Source organism: Oncorhynchus masou, unplaced genomic scaffold (genome assembly GCF_036934945.1).
Source record: "Oncorhynchus masou masou isolate Uvic2021 unplaced genomic scaffold, UVic_Omas_1.1 unplaced_scaffold_3135, whole genome shotgun sequence".
Classification (NCBI taxonomy): domain Eukaryota; kingdom Metazoa; phylum Chordata; class Actinopteri; order Salmoniformes; family Salmonidae; genus Oncorhynchus; species Oncorhynchus masou.
In genome coordinates this window covers 17,501-25,000 of record NW_027009552.1, presented here as the reverse complement: position 1 = coordinate 25,000, position 7,500 = coordinate 17,501, and the positions used below count along the sequence as shown (strand labels likewise).

The following is a 7,500-nucleotide window of genomic DNA, read 5'->3' as shown; positions in this document are numbered from 1 at the left end:
AATTAACAGTGTTTTAAACTCCCAGGGGGGGGGCAGGGACTCTGTTAGAACAAACTGATAAATGAATCTGAATGCTGAAAGAAAAGTTTATTTCGTTAGAGAAAAGAGGAGGACAAGGTGGAGGTAGATAAGGTCATAGGAGGAGGAAGAGGAGGAGGAAGAAGAGAGGGAATTCTAACTGCCATCAAGGATATTTGGACTTGTCATTTCCTTCTCCTCTTACTCTTCACTAGTTCTATTTCAATGGGTTTAGCTGCTATCTTCCTCTGAAGGGCTCTTCACTAGTTCTATTTCAATGGGTTTAGCTGCTATCTTCCTCTGAAGGGCTCTTCACTAGTTCTATTTCAATGGGTTTAGCTGCTATCTTCCTCTGAAGGACTCTTCACTAGTTCTATTTCAATGGGTTTAGCTGCTATCTTCCTCTGAAGGGCTCTTCACTAGTTCCATTTCAATGGTTTAGCTGCTATTTTCCTCTGAAGGGCTCTTCACTAGTTCTATTTCAATGGGTTTAGCTGCTATCTTCCTCTGAAGGGCTCTTCACTAGTTATATTTCAATGGGTTTAGCTGCTATTTTCCTCTGAAGGGCTCTTCACTAGTTCTATGTCAATGGGTTTAGCTGCTATCTTCCTCTGAAGGGCTCTTCACTAGTTCTATTTCAATGGGTTTAGCTGCTATTTTCCTCTGAAGGGCTCTTCACAAGTTCTATTTCAATGGGTTTAGCTGCTATCTTCCTCTGAAGGGCGTTTCACTAGTTCTTTTCAATGGGTTTTGCTGCTATCTTCCTCTGAAGGGCTCTTCACTAATTCTATTTCAATGGGTTTAGCTGCTATCTTCCTCTGAAGGGCTCTTCACTAGTTCTATTTCAATGAGTTTTGCTGCTATCTTCCTCTGAAGGGCTCCTCACTAGTTATATTTCAATGGGTTTAGCTGCTATCTTCCTCTGAAGGGCGTTTCACTAGTTCTTTTCAATGGGTTTTGCTGCTATCTTCCTCTGAAGGGCTCTTCACTAATTCTATTTCAATGAGTTTTGCTGCTATCTTCCTCTGAAGGGCTCTTCACTAGTTATATTTCAATGGGTTTTGCTGCTATCTTCCTCTGAAGGGCTCTTCACAAGTTCTATTTCAATGGGTTTAGCTGCTATCTTCCTCTGAAGGGCTCTTCACTAGTTCTATTTCAATGGGTTTAGCTGCTATCTTCCTCTGAAGAGCTCTTTCAAACCCCTCAAACATGATGTTGTATCTGCATGTGAGCATTAGATTTAAACCCACAATTATTTTCAAACTTTCATATTTCAACAGAAAGACTAGAACGTCTGAAAAGGTCTTGTATCGGACGAGAGACCACCGACGTAGACCTAAAAAGCCAAACATTTTCAGAGAGCAACTGCCCAGTGACCGAACTAGCCGTTAATTAAGGTCTTCCTGACAAACGAGCACCATTTATAAAAGCCCTATTTTAAATAGTAGTCCTTATATTTATGAGACAGCGCTGGGAAGGGTGATGACATAACCCCTCTAGTAATTTAATAGGATCTCTATGGCTGGGAAGGGCATGAAAGTGAATTCTATATCTGCCCATTGCCTCTTTCTAATTCATTTCTAATTTTATTATTAGGACAAGTAATATGTATTTAAAAGCAGGATGAGACTTTATAGAGTGGTGAGGAGGAGGAGTCTACCGTGGTGAGGAGGAGGAGTCTACCGTGGTGAGGAGGAGGAGTCTACTGTGGTGAGGAGGAGGAGTCTATCGTGGTGAGGAGGAGGAGTCTACCCTGGTGAGGAGGAGGAGTCTATCGTGGTGAGAAGGAGGAGTCTACCGTGGTGAGGAGGAGGAGGCTACCGTGGTGAGGAGGAGGAGGCTACCGTGGTGAGGAGGAGGAGGCTACCGTGGTGAGGAGGAGGAGGCTACCGTGGTGAGGAGGAGGAGGCTACCCTGGTGAGGAGGAGGAGGATACCCTGGTGAGGAGGAGGAGGCTACCGTGGTGAGGAGGAGGAGGATACCCTGGTGAGGAGGAGGAGGCTACCCTGGTGAAGAGGAGGAGTCCCGGTTTTCCCTAGCTAAACTAGGTGGCTAGCTGAACTGTGCTAGTTTTTGTCCTCATTGCCAAACGTCCTAAATAATGCACCCTCAACTTCAAAAGTAAAAAACTACAATCGTATAACTAAGAAATTTGATGGAAAAAAACTGTGTATTGTTTAATTGTTTTGTTGAATAGTCAGGACAGGTTCGAGGCATCATTGTTCAGTTCAGTTTTGAGATTCACCGGCGGCTAGGCATAGGGTCAGCTGGACGTTTCTGATTGGTTCTGCTTGTAACTGTGACAACGGGCAGCCACTTGGTTTGATGGGAAATGTAGTGATTTTTCCAACACAGCCAGATATGTACACAGTCTTGTACCCTTAACCTTTTTTAATCTGACTATCATATTTGTTGATTAGACCAGAGTTTATTAATATAATGACACATCCAGGAGTCACGAGTTATCTGACACGAGAAAACTTGAGAAAATAGCAACTCTACAGATCACAATGACTACCGATCACAATGACTACAGATCACAATGACTACAGATCACAATGATTACAGATCGCAACTCTACAGATCACAATGACTACCGATCACAATGACTACAGATCACAATGACTACAGATCACAATGACTACAGATCACAATGATTACAGATCACAATGACTACCGATCACAATGACTACAGATCACAATGACTACAGATCACAATGACTACAGATCGCAATGACTACCGATCACAATGACTACCGATCACAATGACTACCGATCACAATGACTACAGATCACAAAGACTAGAGATCATAATGACACTGAACCAAACAAGCCTACCAGATGATAACAAAGTGCTCATTGAAACAATTCAGCATTTCAGTTTTGTCATATACAGCAACAGAGTCCTTCAAAACACTTGACGGTAATTCATTAACATTACTGTGACCAGACATAGACTTTTTAGCCTTCCGGAACTTTCTAGGGTCATTCAGGGTCATCAGTGGTAACAGACATAAAATATTCAGACTTGATCTTCCTGAGAAGAAAAGAACACTGGTTTCATAACTGCCTAAAAATAAACCAATCAGCATCAGAACATGATTTCCTTGTTTTAGCCCAGGCTAGATTACGGTCGTGAAATAATACAAGACAGCTCAGAAGAAAACCATGGATTAACCCGCCCTTTAACCCCGAACCTGCGGAATGGGGAATGTTTGTTTCCTATTTGGGAAAAAAACATCATGAAAGAATTTCCAAGCAGTTTCCACATCAGGGATAAACTCAATCTCACTCCAGTCAAAATAAAACAAATCATGAAGGAAAACCTGCTCATTAAAACACTTCACATTTCTCTCACGAATAAAACCTGGGTTTGTTTTAGGAATGACAATAACTACAGATCACAATGACTACAGATCACAATGACTACAGATCACAATGACTACAGATCACAATGACTATAGATCACAATGACTACAGATCGTAATGACTACAGATCGTAATGACTACAGATCACAATGACTGCAGATCACAATGACTACAGATCACAATGACTACGTATCACAATGATTACGGATCACAATGACTACAGATCACAATGACTACAGATCACAATGACTACAGATCGTAATGACTACAGATCATAATGACTACAGATCACAATGACTACAGATCATAATGACTACAGATCACAATGACTACATATAGTAATGACAATGACTACAGATCACAATGACTACAGATCACGATGACTACATATAGCAATGACAATAACTACAGATCACAATGACTACAGATCGTAATGACTACAGATGGCAATGACTACAGATAGTAATGACAATAACTACAGATCACAATGACTACAGATCACAATGACTACAGATCGTCATGACTACAGATCACAATGACTACAGATCACAATGACTACAGATCACATCGACTACAGATCGTAATGACTACAGATCACAATGACTACAGATCACAATGACTACAGATCGTAATGACTACAGATCACAATGACTACAGATTACAATGACTACAGATCGAACAGATTTATGTCACATTAATAGATCTATGTCATAATAACAATCTATGTCATATTAACAGATCTATGTCCTATTAACATCTCTATGTCATATTAACAGATCTATGTCATATTAACATATCTATGTCATATTAACAGATCTATGTCATATTAACAGATCCATGTCCTATTAACAGATCTATGTCATATTAACATATCTATGTCATATTAACAGATCTATGTCATATTAACAGATCTATGTCCTATTAACAGATCTATGTCAGAACAGATGTATGTCACATTACTAGATCTATGTCATATTACCAGATCTATGTTATGACATATCTATGTCTCAACAGCTCTATGTCATATTAACAGATCTATGTCAGAACAGATTTATGTCATATTAACAGATCTATGTCATATTAACAGCTCTATGTCATTTTACCAGATCTATGTCATATTAACAGAGCTATGTCATTTTAACAGATCTATGTCATATTAACAAATATATGTCCTAATAGAGATATGTCATATTACCGGATCGATGGCTTAATAGATTTATGTCCTGATAGATCTATGTCATAACAGTAACAGATATATGTCCTGATAGATCTATGTCATAACAGTAACAGATCTATGTCCTGATAGATCTATGTCCTAACAGTAACAAATCTATGTCCTGATAGATCTATGTCATAACAGTAACAGATATATGTCCTGATAGATCTATGTCCTAACAGATGGTTCTGTGATTAAGCCACAGAACAATCTGAACAATGAATAACATTGGCTGAGACTTGAAGATGAGCATTAGCTCGATGTGATGTGGAGGAGATCCGGCTTCAGGTTTATGACTGAATATAATTCAGAATGTAACCACATTTAAATAAGTTAAGCTGTATAATGACAAATTAATGTTGTAGGTAAGACAAATGAGTTGGCTAAAGTACAAACTGTCTGGCATCCAGGCTAGTGGAAAGAGGTTTGAGGCAGAGTGAAAACAGAGACCTATGTCCCATCTCCAAACAGTCCTAGAGACAGAGAGAGAGCAGAGACTGGAAGGGGTTTGAGGCAGAGTGATAACAGAGACCTATGTCCCATCTCCAAACAGTCCTAGAGACAGAGAGAGAGCAGAGACTGGAAGGGGTTTGAGGCAGAGTGATAACAGAGACCTATGTCCCATCTCCAAACAGTCCTAGAGACAGAGAGAGCAGAGACTGTAAGGGGTTTGAGGCAGAGTGATAACAGAGACCTATGTCCCATCTCCAAACAGTCCTAGAGACAGAGAGAGCAGAGACTGGAAGGGGTTTGAGGCAGAGTGATAACAGAGACCTATGTCCCATCTCTAAACAGTCCTAGAGACAGAGAGAGCAGAGACTGTAAGGGGTTTGAGGCAGAGTGATAACAGAGACCTATGTCCCATCTCTAAACAGTCCTAGAGACAGAGAGAGAGCAGAGACTATAAGGGGTTTGAGGCAGAGTGATAACAGAGACCTATGTCCCATCTCCAAACAGTCCTAGAGACAGAGAGAGAGCAGAGACTGTAAGAGGTTTGAGGCAGAGTGAAAACAGAGACCTATGTCCCATCTCTAAACAGTCCTAGAGACAGAGAGAGAGCAGTGACTGGAAGGGGTTTGAGGCAGAGTGAAAACAGAGACCTATGTCCCATCTCTAAACAGTCCTAGAGACAGAGAGAGAGCAGAGACTGGAAGGGGTTTGAGGCAGAGTGATAACAGAGACCTATGTCCCATCTCTAAACAGTCCTAGAGACAGAGAGAGAGCAGAGACTGGAAGGGGTTTGAGGCAGAGTGATAACAGAGACCTATGTCCCATCTCTAAACAGTCCTAGAGACAGAGAGAGAGCAGAGACTGGAAGGGGTTTGAGGCAGAGTGAAAACAGAGACCTATGTCCCATCTCTAAACAGTCCTAGAGACAGAGAGAGAGCAGAGACTGTAAGGGGTTTGAGGCAGAGTGAAAACAGAGACCTATGTCCCATCTCTAAACAGTCCTAGAGACAGAGAGAGAGCAGAGACTGGAAGGGGTTTGAGGCAGAGTGATAACAGAGACCTATGTCCCATCTCTAAACAGTCCTAGAGACAGAGAGAGAGCAGAGACTGGAAGGGGTTTGAGGCAGAGTGATAACAGAGACCTATGTCCCATCTCTAAACAGTCCTAGAGACAGAGAGAGCAGAGACTGGAAGGGGTTTGAGGCAGAGTGATAACAGAGACCTATGTCCCATCTCTAAACAGTCCTAGAGACAGAGAGAGCAGAGACTGGAAGGGGTTTGAGGCAGAGTGATAACAGAGACCTATGTCCCATCTCTAAACAGTCCTAGAGACAGAGAGAGAGCAGAGACTGGAAGGGGTTTGAGGCAGAGTGATAACAGAGACCTATGTCCCATCTCTAAACAGTCCTAGAGACAGAGAGAGCAGAGACTGGAAGGGGTTTGAGGCAGAGTGATAACAGAGACCTATGTCCCATCTCCAAACAGTCCTAGAGACAGAGAGAGCAGAGACTGGAAGGGGTTTGAGGCAGAGTGATAACAGAGACCTATGTCCCATCTCTAAACAGTCCTAGAGACAGAGAGAGAGCAGAGACTGTAAGGGGTTTGAGGCAGAGTGAAAACAGAGACCTATGTCCCATCTCCAAACAGTCCTAGAGACAGAGAGAGCAGAGACTGGAAGGGGTTTGAGGCAGAGTGATAACAGAGACCTATGTCCCATCTCTAAACAGTCCTAGAGACAGAGAGAGAGCAGAGACTGTAAGGGGTTTGAGGCAGAGTGAAAACAGAGACCTATGTCCCATCTCCAAACAGTCCTAGAAACAGAGAGAGCAGAGACTGTAAGGGGTTTGAGGCAGAGTGAAAACAGAGACCTATGTCCCATCTCTAAACAGTCCTAGAGACAGAGAGAGAGCAGAGACTGTAAGAGGTTTGAGGCAGAGTGAAAACAGAGACCTATGTCCCATCTCTAAACAGTCCTAGAGACAGAGAGAGAGCAGTGACTGGAAGGGGTTTGAGGCAGAGTGATAACAGAGACCTATGTCCCATCTCTAAACAGTCCTAGAGACAGAGAGAGAGCAGAGACTGGAAGGGGTTTGAGGCAGAGTGATAACAGAGACCTATGTCCCATCTCTAAACAGTCCTAGAGACAGAGAGAGCAGAGACTGTAAGGGGTTTGAGGCAGAGTGATAACAGAGACCTATGTCCCATCTCTAAACAGTCCTAGAGACAGAGAGAGAGCAGAGACTGTAAGGGGTTTGAGGCAGAGTGAAAACAGAGACCTATGTCCCATCTCCAAACAGTCCTAGAGACAGAGAGAGAGCAGAGACTGTAAGGGGTTTGAGGCAGAGTGAAAACAGAGACCTATGTCCCATCTCCAAACAGTCCTAGAGACAGAGAGAGAGCAGTGACTGGAAGGGGTTTGAGGCAGAGTGATAACAGAGACCTATGTC

General features: G+C 42.4%; 1 protein-coding gene across 1 annotated transcript in view; it reads right to left on the bottom strand.

The window, feature by feature from the left end:
* Positions 1-7,500, bottom strand: part of LOC135534208 (multiple epidermal growth factor-like domains protein 11) — a gene marked incomplete at both ends in the record, with an annotated part of 23,140 nt that overhangs the window by 8,427 nt on the left and 7,213 nt on the right. The gene's annotated exons all lie outside the window — the stretch shown is intronic.